This window comes from Hirundo rustica, chromosome W, assembly GCF_015227805.2.
Source record: "Hirundo rustica isolate bHirRus1 chromosome W, bHirRus1.pri.v3, whole genome shotgun sequence".
NCBI lineage: Eukaryota > Metazoa > Chordata > Aves > Passeriformes > Hirundinidae > Hirundo > Hirundo rustica.
In genome coordinates, this window is record NC_053487.1 from 3180070 (window position 1) to 3193361 (window position 13292).

General features: G+C 44.2%; 1 protein-coding gene across 1 annotated transcript in view; it reads right to left on the reverse strand.

Annotated features, from left to right (window-relative positions):
* The window catches only part of LOC120764945 (microtubule-associated protein 1B-like), a 103553-nt gene that overhangs the window by 8044 nt on the left and 82217 nt on the right, over positions 1-13292 (reverse strand).

Sequence of the window (13292 nt, forward strand, 5' to 3'; positions counted from 1 at the left end):
GTTAGATGAATTTTTAGGCAATAGTATTTTTACTTTTGACGATTTAACCTCTATATTGAGGTCATTATTTAATAATGAAGAAGGGGACATGATAAGACAGGCTGGCATTCGGGATTGGGAACTCCGAAACCCCCAGGGGGCATCAGGCGAACAGAAATGGCCCAGCCAAAATCCAGGATGGAATGCTCAATCAGAAGAAGGTAGGCGAAATATGATAGACTTAAGGCACATTAAAATCCAAGGCATACGAGAAGCAGTGCCAAGGGGGCAAAATATTAGTAGGGTGTTTGGAGAATGCCAAAAGAAAGATGAGACCCCAACAGAATGGCTAGATAGACTACGAAAAAGCCTGCAGATATACTCAGGGATGGACCCAAATTCCCCTATCGGGGAAGTGCTCTTGAAAACTCAATTTGAGGCAAAATCATGGGAGGACATAAGGAGAAATCTTGAGAAAATAGATAACTGGCAGGAAAAAGGATTACAAGAATTATTGAGAGAAGCTCAGAAAGTTTATATGAGAAGGGATGAGGAGAACCAGAAAATACAGACAAGAATACTGGTTACAGCTGTCAAAGAAGTTCAGAAGCAAGAATGTTCTCAAGCTGCAGTAAGAACAAAGCAGGACTATAATACTCAGAGAAGACAACGTGTTCTTCCCAGAAAGAGCAGAGACACTCAAAGGGAACTCTCAGAGTGTTTTTATTGTAAAAAGAAAGGACACCTTAGAAAGGATTGTAAAATAAGGATAAGGGATGAAAAGATTTTTCAAGAAGATTAGGGATGTCAGGGGCTTTTTATTTTAGGGACCAGGACATCGAACGAGCCCTTGATAAAGTTAAAGGTGGGTCCCCAAAAACAAGTAGTAACCTTTTTGGTAGATACGGGAGCAGAAAAAAGTACAGTGCAGAAATTACCATTGAGATGCTTTAAAAGTGATGAAAAAATGATGGTAATAGGTGCAAAGGGGGATCCTTTCAAAGTACCTGTATCAGAGATGTAGAAATAGAATCTGAAAACAAAATTTGCCTAGGGAATCTGTTATTAGTAGAAGAAGCAGACTACAATTTATTAGGAAGAGATATGATTATAGCTCTAGGAATAAATTTAGCTGTAAAGGATTCACAATTAATAGTAAGTTTATACAAATTGACTACCAAAGATGAGAACAAAATTGATCGTAAAGTATGGTTTTCATTAGAGAAAGCAGGAAGACTGGATATAGACCCTATAAAAATAGAAATAGAAAGACCGGAGGACCCAATTAGAATTAAACAATATCCTATTTCTATGGAGGGGAGAAAAGGGTTAAAACCAGTGATAGACAACCTAGTAAAAAAAGGAACATTGGAACCATGTATGTTGAGGCACAACACTCCCATCCTAGCAGTAAAGAAGGCAGATGGGAGTTACAGGTTGGTTCAAGATCTTTGAGCTATAAATGAAAGAACTAAGACCCGATTTCCAGTGGTTGCAAACCCATACACTCTTCTGAACCTAATTTCCCCAGAAGATGTTTGGTACAGTGTAATAGATCTGAAGGATGCCTTTTGGACTTGTCCTCTAGCTGAGGAAAGTAGGGATTATTTTGCCTTTCAGTGGGAAGATCCTGAGACAAATAGAAAACAACAATTCAAATGGACTTCCCTTCCTCAGGGGTTTGTGGATTCTCCACATTTGTTTGGGCAAGCCCTCGAGCAATTGAGTCAATTTGTGCCCATCAGAGGGACCAAATTATTACAATATGTTGATGATTTGTTGGTAGCAGGACTAAAAGAGGAGGAGGTAAGAGAAAGCACTATAGCATTATTAAATTTCCTGGGAAACAAGGGATTGAAAGTTTCTAAATCAAAATTGCAATTCGCAGAATCATAGGTGAAGTATTTGGGACACTGGATTTCCAAAGGGAAAAAGAAACTGGACCCTGAGAGGGTGGCAAGTAGCATTGCCTTACCTTCTCCACAAACAAAAAGGGAATTTAGGCAAGTATTGGGACTTTTGGGGTACTGCAGACAGTGGATTGAAGGGTATAGTGAAAAGGTAAAATTCCTGTATGAGAAACTAAAAACTGATAGATTGAAATGGACAGAACAAGATGAACAGGCATTCAAAATACTAAAAGAAACACTGGTAACTGCTCCAGTGTTAAGCCTCCCTGATGTGAAAAGACAGTTTCAGTTATTTGTGGATGTTAGCAATCATACTGCTTATGGTGTTCTAACTCGGGACTGGGCAGGAAATAGGAAACCTGTGGGATACCTGTCTAAGCTCCTGGATCCTGTAAGCAAAGGGTGGCCTACTTGCTTACAAGCAATTGTGGCAGTTGCACTATTAGTAGAGGAAGCAAAAAAGGTGACATTTGGATCCCCATTAGTAGTATATACCCCTCATAATGTGAGGAACATTTTACAGCAGAAGGCTGACAAATGGCTCACAGATGCTCGGCTCCTAAAGTATGAAGCTATTTTGATTCATTCACCCAGGATGGAATTAAGAACCACCACTGCTCAGAACCCAGCCCAGTTTCTGTTTGGTGAAACATTAGAGAAACCTGCTCACAGCTGTGCAGAGATAATAGCACTTCAGACAAAGATAAGGCCAGATTTGGAAGAAGAAGAATTTGAAGATGGAGAGAAATGGTTTGTGGATGGGTCAGCCAGAGTTGTAGAGGGGAAGAGAAAGTCAGGATATGCGATAGTAGATGGTAAGTCAGGAAAGGTAGTGGAGTCAGGTCCTCTGAATGCTAGTTGGTCAGCACATGCTTGTGAATTATATGCAGTATTATGGGCATTAAAGAGGTTAAAAGGAAACAAAGGTACTATATTTACAGATTCAAAGTATGCTTTTGGGGTAGCTCATACCTTTGGGAAAAATTGGGAAGAAAAGGGTTTAATTAACACTCAGGGACGAGGGTTAGCTCATGGGGAAATAATAAAACAAATTCTGGAGGCTATTAGAGAGCCCAAAGAAATCTCCATCGTGTATGTAAAGGGACACCAGGTAGGGATGCAATTTCAAATTAGGGGAAATAACCTAGCAGACAAGGAAGCAAAAAGAGCAGCATTACTCACGATAAGTATACCTCAGGTTGGGGAAAATGAGACTCAGGAGTATCCCCCATGTCCTTCCAAAGGAGAAATTGAGGGGTATGAGAAAACAGGAGGAAGACTAGAGGAAGGGAGGTGGAAGCTGCCTGATGGGAGAGAACTACTACCCAAGGACTATGCTAGAAAGATCTTAAAGAGATTGCACCAGCAGACTCACTGGGGGGCTCAAGCCCTCACAGATCAATTTTTAAAATTCTTTGAGTGTAAAGGAATTTATGAATTAGCAAAGCAAGAGGTGCATGGGTGTATGATCTGCCAAAAAGTTAATCAGGCCAGATCAAAACAAATTGCCTTGGGAGGACGCCTCATAGCCTATCATCCGTTTGAAAGGATCCAGGTGGATTTCACTGAATTACCAAAGGTAGGAAGATATAAATTCTTATTAGTAATAATCGATAAGTTAACTCACTGGGTTGAAGCTTTCCCCAGTGCCAGGGCTACAGCTCAGGCAGTATCAAAAATTTTCCTAGAAGAGGTTATACCCTGATATGGAATAGTAGATCATATAGATTCAGACCAGGGGACCCATTTTACCTCAAAAATCATAAGACAAACAGCAGAGGCTTTAAGAATTCAATGGCAGTATCACACCCCGTGGCACCCACAAAGCTCAGGACAGGTAGAGAGAATGAATCAAATATTAAAAGCCCAGCTATCAAAACTAATGTTAGAAACAAAAATGTCCTGGGTAAGGTGTCGTCCTTTAGCACTTTTAAACATCAGAACTATGCCACACTCCGAAACTGGGCTGTCATAATTTGAAATGTTATATGGAATGCCTTACAAACACGGGATGCCAGTAGGGCATCCCCAAATAGAAGACAGCCAGATTCATCCTTACCTAATAGCTATAAATAAGAAACTGCAGGACTTGCGAAAGCATGGCCTGATAACTCAGAGCAACCCTTTAGGGTTTGCTATACACAAAATACAACCTGGAGACGAGGTGTTAATCAAAACCTGGAGGGAAGTCCCGCTGACACCTCATTGGGAAGGTCCTTTTCTTGTCCTCCCCACTACAGATACAGCTATTAGAACAGCAGAAAAAGGTTGGACTCACGCATCCCGAGTGAAAAAGATCGAGCCTCAGGACTACACCCCGGTGTGGAAAGTGTCCTCTTCTCCTGGAGACTTAAAGATCAAGTTACAGCGCCACCGTAAATGACAGAAGAAGACCAGATAAGTTGCAAGGAAAAGGACTGTGAATGTTTCCCATTTATTCACTTCAAATGTCTTTTGTGTGAACAAATCTGGGTGGCCCACTGTAAAGGAGGATACAGACCTAAGGGCTTGTGTACCAAGTGTTTTGAAAAAGAGGAGGAGACTATCCATCTTCTAGTGCTTGCTACTTGGCAGGTTTACTGGAGTTAGATTCTCCAGAGTGGTACTTACTATACAAAAAAGGTATAAGGGGAAATTTGGATGCACAGGCTGAGGTCCTTGCAATCGAGTGCCTGAGGACCAATAACGTACCCTGCAGAGCTGACACTGTCAAGCTATCGAGGTGGGGCATTTTTAAGAGGAGGTTTGCGGTTCGGACCAGCACTAGGACCCCTGAAGAATACTCCTGCTGCCAAGAAGATGGTTTACCTCACTGCAGGCTGCTACCCCGCGGGCGAAGGCAGAGGCAGAGGAGTATACCGATGGTAAATCCTGATGGTCCTGAGCCTAGTCATGTGCCAGGTGGGAGGGTTGCATCCCAAAGATCTGCTGAGGCTGAACCCCACGAATGAATGTGAGCAATGCCTGAAAGGGAAAATTGCCACCAAAGTTATAAAATTCCAAGCTCAGTATAACTGTCAGCCAGGTAAGGAGAATGGGTATTGTGTTTTCAACAGCACTCGATACAATTTATGTAAATTGGAAGAGGGGGTGATTTGCCACAACCCGAAAGCAATACCTAGAGACGGGCGGTCTGAGCCTATATTCAAGGGGAAAAAGGCATCCTCCCATGCAATGCACAAACGGGAGACTGGACAGATGCCAACCATCCCCATATGTAGCCAATGTAACCGAACAGTGTGGTTAGGAGGAAAAATGAAATCTACTTTCGTAGCATATTACCAGGTTAACAAATTATGTTATGAAAAAAGGTCAATTAGAAATGTGCAGCATGGGTGGAAAAATGTACTGGGTAGGAAAGAATTTGAAACATGAAAAAGAGACTTCACTAGACAACGAACCTATCATACTTGATCTCATAGGAGTGATGATGATAGAATATGTTTACAATTCAATAAAACTTTTTGTTTTTCAAAGAATGAGGAAGGATTAGATCCAGAAAGTAAAACGGAATTGATAGCTCAGGAACTGAAAAGGCAAGAATCAGAAGCAAGAAAGAAAAGGGTGGAACAAGAAAGGTTAAAAACTCTAAGTGAACATTATGAACACTTGGAAAAGCAATACAGTGATTGGGGACTACCTTCCCCTAATCAGAACCTATTTATAGACCTAATGCAAGAAATTGCAACAGTTAGGTCTATCCAATTGCTGGATTTGTGGAGGGCTCAAGTCAGCAGAGAAGTGGCCATGGAAAGGTGAAAGTTTAGCTCCAGAACTGTGTCTGGTTCCGTCCCGCACCGGGCGGGAGATGACCTCCAGCTAGCTCGAGTCAACACAGCCACAGAAGGTCCCAGTTCAGATGGGCACGCAGGCTATTTACCTGCTGGTCGGCTTCTCAGCAGCTGGACCAATAGTGTCGTGACAGCCAACAGCAGCAGAAGAGAAAAAGGCTGGCTCTCAGCTTTGCAGGTTAAAAGATGTTTATTAGCTCAAGAGCTGAGGAGCAGAGAGGCTCAGAGCTCCGAGCTGAGAGCTGAGCGGCTGAGAGGCTGAGAGAGTTTGAATCTCCCTCCCCCCTGCTTATAAGCAGGGGAGGGGTTCAAGGGAGGATACAACAAGACAATAAATCGGGGGATTCAGGGGGTAACAAGGTGTGCCCACCCCCAAGCCTCGGACCACTAAAATCCAGAGCTAAAGGAATTTCCCCCAGGGGGCCTATCACCTGAAGCCCTCTCCCTGAGATTTCGCAACCTGGGAGGGCTCCTCAAAGTGATAGACAAGCTGCCCCAGAGAGGGGGGTTGGGGCAGAGGGGATGTTACAAGTCAGGTGAGGAGTGGGAGGACTGGCGCAAAACAACTTATTATACAGACAACACAAAAGGGATACAGAATTGGGGATACAGTGAAATGAACCATAACATAAACTTCTTATAAAAACCTAATAAAACAGTTCTGCACCACCACACAGAACAACTTTTAAAGTGGGATAATGCCCACATCTCAAAAACTATCCAAAGACCAGAAGGGTGGATATTAGATGAAAGAATGATTGGAACTATCTGTATAAGCAGGGAAGGCAGAGAATATAATGAATTGGTAGGATATACCCCCTGTACACCCACCTTAGGTGTAAATTCAAGTGACAAAACCAAGATTTGGCAACCAGAAACCCCAGCTGGGTACTGGAGCCAGGAGAAAAAAGAAACCTGTGAATGGCTTGATTCAATTGGGTTATGTTGGCATAAGGTTTCCGGAGCTAACCCTTACCAGTCCCTGGAAGGTCTGAGAGAATATTGGAAAGAACCAGAAAAAGTGAATGTGAGATGGAGAGCACCTGATGGTATATATTGGATATGTGGAAAGAAAGCCTGTAGCAAATTACCCAGAAAGTGGAAAGGGTCCTGTGCCCTAGGAATGATTCGGCCTCTTTTCTTTACATTACCAAGGGCAGAAAGCAATTTATTGGGTGCCCCTCTGTATGAAACACTAAATAGACAGAAAAGGGGATTAAAAAAGGAACTTCCTATGGCAGGCGGAGACCAGAGATGGGAAGAGGAGGAATGGCCAGTGGAGAGAATTATAGAATATTATGGTCCTGCAACCTGGGCAAATGATGGAAGTTGGGGTTACAGAACTCCTATCAATCTATTAAATAGACTGATAAGACTCCAAGCTGTGGTAGAGATTGTTTCGAATCATACCTCAGATGCCCTAGAGCTGCTGGCCAGACAACACTCCCAGATGAGGGCATTCATATATCAAAATCGAAGAGCCTTAGATTACCTGTTGGCAGAAGAAGGGGGAGTTTGTGGGAAATTCAATGAATCAGAATGCTGTATAGAAACAGACGACTATGGGGAGACCATCAGGGACCTAGCAGCAGAGATTAAAAAGGTAGCCCATGTACCTGTGCAGAAATGGAATTCTATCCTCCAGGCCTCTTGGTGGGACCAGTTGCTTGGACAAGGTGGCTGGTGGAAAAAAGTAGCATTTTTTGTATTATGTTCCGTTGCTGGAATAATATTTCTGCCTTGTTTAATACCTTGACTCATTCGACTGATCCACTCTGTGGTGCAAGGCATGCAGATTGCAGCCTTGCCCACAGATCCCGAACTCGCTGTTGGAAAAACTGGCCAGACCCCTAAGATGTCCAAAATAATGAAATTAGAGGAAAAGAAAGAAGCTAATAAAGCAGCAGAAGCTTTAGAAAAATTTGAGATAAAATTAAAGAAAGAAAATGCTGTCCACCAAAAATACTGTTAGATATCACAAGGAGAATGGGATGACTATAGCAAATTTGAGGATAGCTTAACATAATTCTAAAATGTAAAAAAAAAAAAAAAAAAAAAAAAAAAAAGTATTGTTAGTAATATAGTAGAATGCAGAAGGTAGAAAAGTTTATTAAAAATGTTAAAAATGTGATATGTAATATAAAGTTAATTTGTGTTCGGTCTGAATTAAACTTTGTAAGATATAAAATGTACTTGGGATTTGAAAAGCGGAATGTGAGGGGGACACGGAGGATTGAGAAACAAAGGGGGGGGGTTTCTGCCGGGAAACCATCAGAACACTCGTTTACTCAGTGAATAGAAGAAGTGACCAGATAAGACGTGTCCCCCCCGGAGATGAACCTGCTAACGACGCAGCGATCAACACCAGATAGGTATCTTATCTGCTCCAGCTGAGTTTTACATCTCTAAACACCACTCCAGAGAAAGCAATCAAGACATTGTTCCACCCCAGGAAATCTATTCAACTGACCGGAGACCTGGACATGAATATCTGATGAAGCAAAAAGGGACACGAGAAGTAAGGTAGCTTCTCATCCTTAGCGAAAGACTGTATAAAAGCCAGAAGCTCGAGACACACTTTGTGAACAGGGTAGAATAGGAGCGATAGGGTCCATTTCTGTGTTCACCCAGTGCCGAAACCCAGGGTTCGACGCGGTTCCTTTTAATTGTGGCTGTTAGAGACTGAGTTTAAGTCTCGAAACAAAACTCTATATTTTGATTCACAAAATTGGGCTTGATCATTTATTACAAAAAGAAAACACTAATTTAATATGTTTATAAAAAGGTGGGGGACTGTGATAGATATTTTCTGATAAATTCGTGTTCTATATGTTATAATCTATAAACTGTATTACAAGCAGAGGGTTTCCACCAAGATGTAAAAACCCGCCTGTTTGCCAAGACTGATTTGCAATTGTAGAGACTCCAGACAATAGCAGGGCAAAGCCCAGATTAGCAACCAAAAGGAATGGCCAAGCAGATGTCTCATCCATCAAGGAAGAGCCACCTGCCTCCTCCCGTGATTAACACGATATCAGTCTAGAAGAGGAAGACTCAGAAATGTCACCATCAGCATTCGAATACCGATTTCTCAGAACCTCATTCAGGCGTCCACCTCTGCCGGGAAGAAGCATTCAGGACCAAGTGGCCAGAGAAAGAAAACACATGAATATGTGTTGCAGATACGAACTAGCAATAAAACTGCCTCAGGGGAGAAAATCTGTATAAAACCTGACCACTGGATCTAGGCAATCATGAACGGGGGAGAACTGGTTCATTCGTGATCGTCTCTACGTTCACCCAACTTCGATCACCCAGGATCGAGGTTGTCTCTTTTATTGTGGCTATTTCAGACTGTTATTATCTTTAAAATGGCAAAATAAAATTACTTTATATTAAATTGGCTGCTGTTTTGTCCATAACACTCATGTAAAGGAAGACTAAGGAGGGCCCTGCCCTAGGGGACCCTCTGGTTATAGTTAAAACTAGAGAACAAAGAAAAAGAAGTGAAATTTTTGATAGACACAGGGGCAACATTTTCAGTGTTAAATAAGGCCCTGATGCCTGTAACCAATAACTATGTTACAGTAAAAAGGGCAACTGGCCAATCTGAAAGAGCTTATTTTTGCAAACCATTGAAGTATAAATTGGGAAAACAGTGGGGCATCCATCGATTTTTATGCATGCCTAATGCTCCATCTCCACTTTTGGGCAGAGATTTGCTAGAGCAGCTGGAAGCAGGAATAATATTCAAAACTGGGGAAATTAGTTTGGAGGTAAAGGATCAACAATATGTAGAACTGATAAGCATAATGCTAATAACCAAAGAAATTGAAGTGGCAAGTGAAAAGGAAATTTTTGGGAAAATAATGGATCAAGTATCTCCAGGAGTGTGGGCCTCCAATATACCAGGAAGAGCAAAGAATGCACTACCAGTGCAAATCAAGCTTAAAGAAGGAGGACAGCCAGTAAGGGTTAAACATTACCCCCTAAAGAAGGGAGATATAGAAGGGGTTAGCCCAGTTATTGAGAACTTTCTGCAGATAGGACGACTGAGAGAGTGTCAATCTGATTTTAATACTCCTATTCTGCCAGTAAAGAAACCTGATGGGTCATACAGATTAGTACAAGATTTAAGGGCTGTTAACAAGATAACTGCCAATCCCTATACCTTGTTAACCCGTTTATCACCTGAACTAACTTGGTTTACTGTTCTAGATCTAAAGGATGCTTTCTTTTGCCTCCCTCTCCATGAAGCCAGCCAGAAAATTTTTGCATTCGAGTGGGAAAGCCCTAAAACTGGAAGAAAAACTCAGCTCACATGGTGTGTGTTACTGCAGAGGTACAAGAACTCCCCCACTATATTTGGGGAGCAGCTTGCCAAGGATTTAGAGTCCTGGGATCCTCCACCAGGGGAAGGACAGTTACTCCAGTATGTGGAAGAACTCTTAAAAGCCACCCAGACCCAGGAGACACGCGTGGACTGGACGGTAAGCTTCCTAAACTTTCTAGGCCTGCTGTTGGAGTCCAGGGCATTCCTTTGGTTGCCCTGGAGGGTCAGGGACCTGGGCAGGGGGGTCTGGGACCCCAGCCCAGAGCTCAGAGAGACTCTGGCTTTGATCTCAGTCCATGGGAAAAACTTCCTGCACTGAGAGAAGGTTTACATGCCACAAGAATGTGAGAAATAGTAGTTTAGCTTATCACAGAATGAGAAAATAATAGTTTTAGGTTCCTAGCATTGAAGTGAATGGGGACAAGATGGAGAATCTGGGGCGTTGTCTCCTTCTCCTTCTCCTTCTCCTTCCCTCACTCCATTGCTGCATTGACGTGGCACAAAGTAGTTAGTGAGGATTGGGTCAAAGTAAAGATGACCTTTTTAGTAATAGTGATAGACATTGGTAAGAAATAGTAAATAAGAAATACGTAGTAATTAGTATAAAAGATAAGGACAGCCCAGCTCGGGGGGAGACGTGAGGAATCCATGCAGCTGCGAACATCTTGTCGGACTCCGAGAAAATTGTAAGATAAGAAACAATAAACGAAGTATGCAACCTTGAGAAATCTAAACCTGAGAACTCCGTCTCTTCCTTCGGCTCGGCTCGGAGCTGCGCAGGGGAGCAAGGACCCTGAAACCACCTCAGTGTTGGGGTAAGCCCCCGACAAATGGCGTCCCTGAGTGCGCAGAAACATCTAGCGTTCCTGAGAGTGGACAGAAACATCTGCCGTCCCTGAGGGTGCAGAAACACCTGGCATTCCTGACTGGCACTCCTGAAAAGGAATGCTGAAAAGGGTCACAGCAACCTCTGCAGAAACATCAAAAAGCTCCCAGAACATCAAACAGCCAAGCCAACAACTCCGGAGAAGAAACACCTGTCTGGCCACAACACCAGCTCACTCCAGTTCGTTCCAGACGACGGCTTTCCACTGGGCCCAGGAACCCGTCACCCTGATATCTGCTGGACGGATATCGGGACACCTCTGAAACGAATCGGACCACAGCTGGGGAAAGTTTCACTTTGGTAAGACCTGTGAAATTCAGAACACACCGCGCGATGGGGGGAACTAGTTCCCAAGAGAGAACAATAATATTAGAAAATCTAAAAGAATTGATATCAAAATATAATGCAGCGCTGAAAGATAAAGAGCTCGAAGCCCTGATGTTATGGGTCAAATGTAATTATTCACAATGTGAGAGACCCAGTCTCTTTTTAAGCCAGGTTTTTGGCAAGAAGTAAACAGAAATCTTTATGATAAGGCCACACGAAAGCAGAAAATACCCGCAAAGCTTTTATCAGCCGGAAGAATTATGTTAGAAGTTATAACAGAATATAATAGAGAAAGCTGCAGAGTTGGACAGCAGCCAGGCAAACAGAGGGAGTTCGGCACACAGCCAGGACACAGAGCTATGCTAACTCCGAGGTCGGTACCTCCCCCAAGGGAATGGGAAGGGGGAGGGGAAAGAACACAGGTATTTCAAGGTCCAACAAAAACCTCGTCAGAAACCACAAAATTAGTGCCAAGAAAACCCAAACTTTTAATACATCCAAGGGAACAGGAGGAATTTGACATGCTTTTCTTTGAAGCAGTCCCAGAACAAACCCCTCATTTGTATAGAGAGGGGGAGGGGAGAATAAGTCCACCAAGGAGTCCATTTACTCCTCCGGGGTCACCGCGCCCATGCTCTCCTCAGTCGCCGTTGCTCCTTTCCCTTCCTGTGGAAAAACCGGGTGCAGGGGAAGAGAACGGGGGGGGGGGGAAAGAGGCGGGTCAGGCGCCGTTGGAGCAGCGGGGGGGGCGAGGCTGCGCGGGGGATGGAAGCCGCGCCAGGGACCGAATCTGACCTATCGCGTCGAAATGCGGCGGGACGCGACGGGGCGCGATCGCGGAGTGCGTCGGGAGATACAGACGCGGGTCGCGAGGAAAAGGAGGCCGCGGGCGGAGATTTTGGAGCAGGGGGGATGAGAACAGAGCAGGCAGCTCGGCGCGCGCTGATGACGCAAGCTACGGGAAGCGAAACAGCTCAAAATATCGCGTCGCGGAGAGCCGTGAGGGAAGCGCTGAGAGCGGAAGTGTCGAGCCGAGAACTACAAACCCAAGAAGGCTCAGCGGCCGGTCCAGGCGCATGCGCGGCAAGGGCAGGTAGAAGCCCAGGGCGCGTTTCTATTCGGGGGGAGTCTGATTCCAATGACGAAAATGACGGGGCGGACCTTGAGCGCCAGACAGGACGGGGTATCCTGTCGGATTCCGCGGGGCCAGGACTGGCAGGGGCGGGATGGGCGGTGACGGGGCGTGGCCGAGGCAGGGAGAGTCTCGAAAGCACCACCCCCAGGCAGCAGGGGCTGCGGAGCCCGACTCCGCCCACAAGCAGCTATGACCTTGAATCGCCGGCGTGCCGTGATTCAGGGACAGCTGCCGAGGTGTTACGGACGGGCACGCGTCCGAAAATTTCTCAGATTTTACAGGCTTTTCCAGAACTTAAAAGATACTTGAAAACTCCAAGCCCACAGAGGACAGCTGCCAGCGTGCCGTCATCACCGAGAGACGGGGCAGAGAGGCAGCGAGCACGGAGATCATCAGTTGCATCCACCGAAGGATCGGTATGGGAGGATGTGCCCACATTGCATCGTTTTTTTCCAATTTCATACAAAAAATCAACTTCTTCAGAACAGCGATTCAAACAGAAGCCAAGAGAACCTTTGCCAATGGTGAGGGATGATGATGTTATTGATGAGGACCACGAGATGTCAATCACAGATGAAGATATAATCAGAATCACAGCATCAGAAGGGATTCCTGCCAGGAGAGTAAAGGCACTTGAGCTTACACGACAAGCGTCGTCATTTTTATTATCTGAGGACTTTATGAACAAATTTTTTCGAAGGTTCACTGAAACAGCATTTCGCCATGATCCCACGTCTTCTTTCTCTCAGATTTTTCTTCCAGGGAAGGAAGTTTCAAAAAAATTTGAGGATGCTCAGCAAGCTCTGATTCCTGTTCAGCAAGTGAAAGAGAAAGAAAAAGAAAAAGAAACAGAAAAAGAGAAAGAAAAAGAAACAGAAAAAGAAACAAAACCTGAGGAAGTGAAGCTTCCAAAACAAGTGGGTCCTGAGAA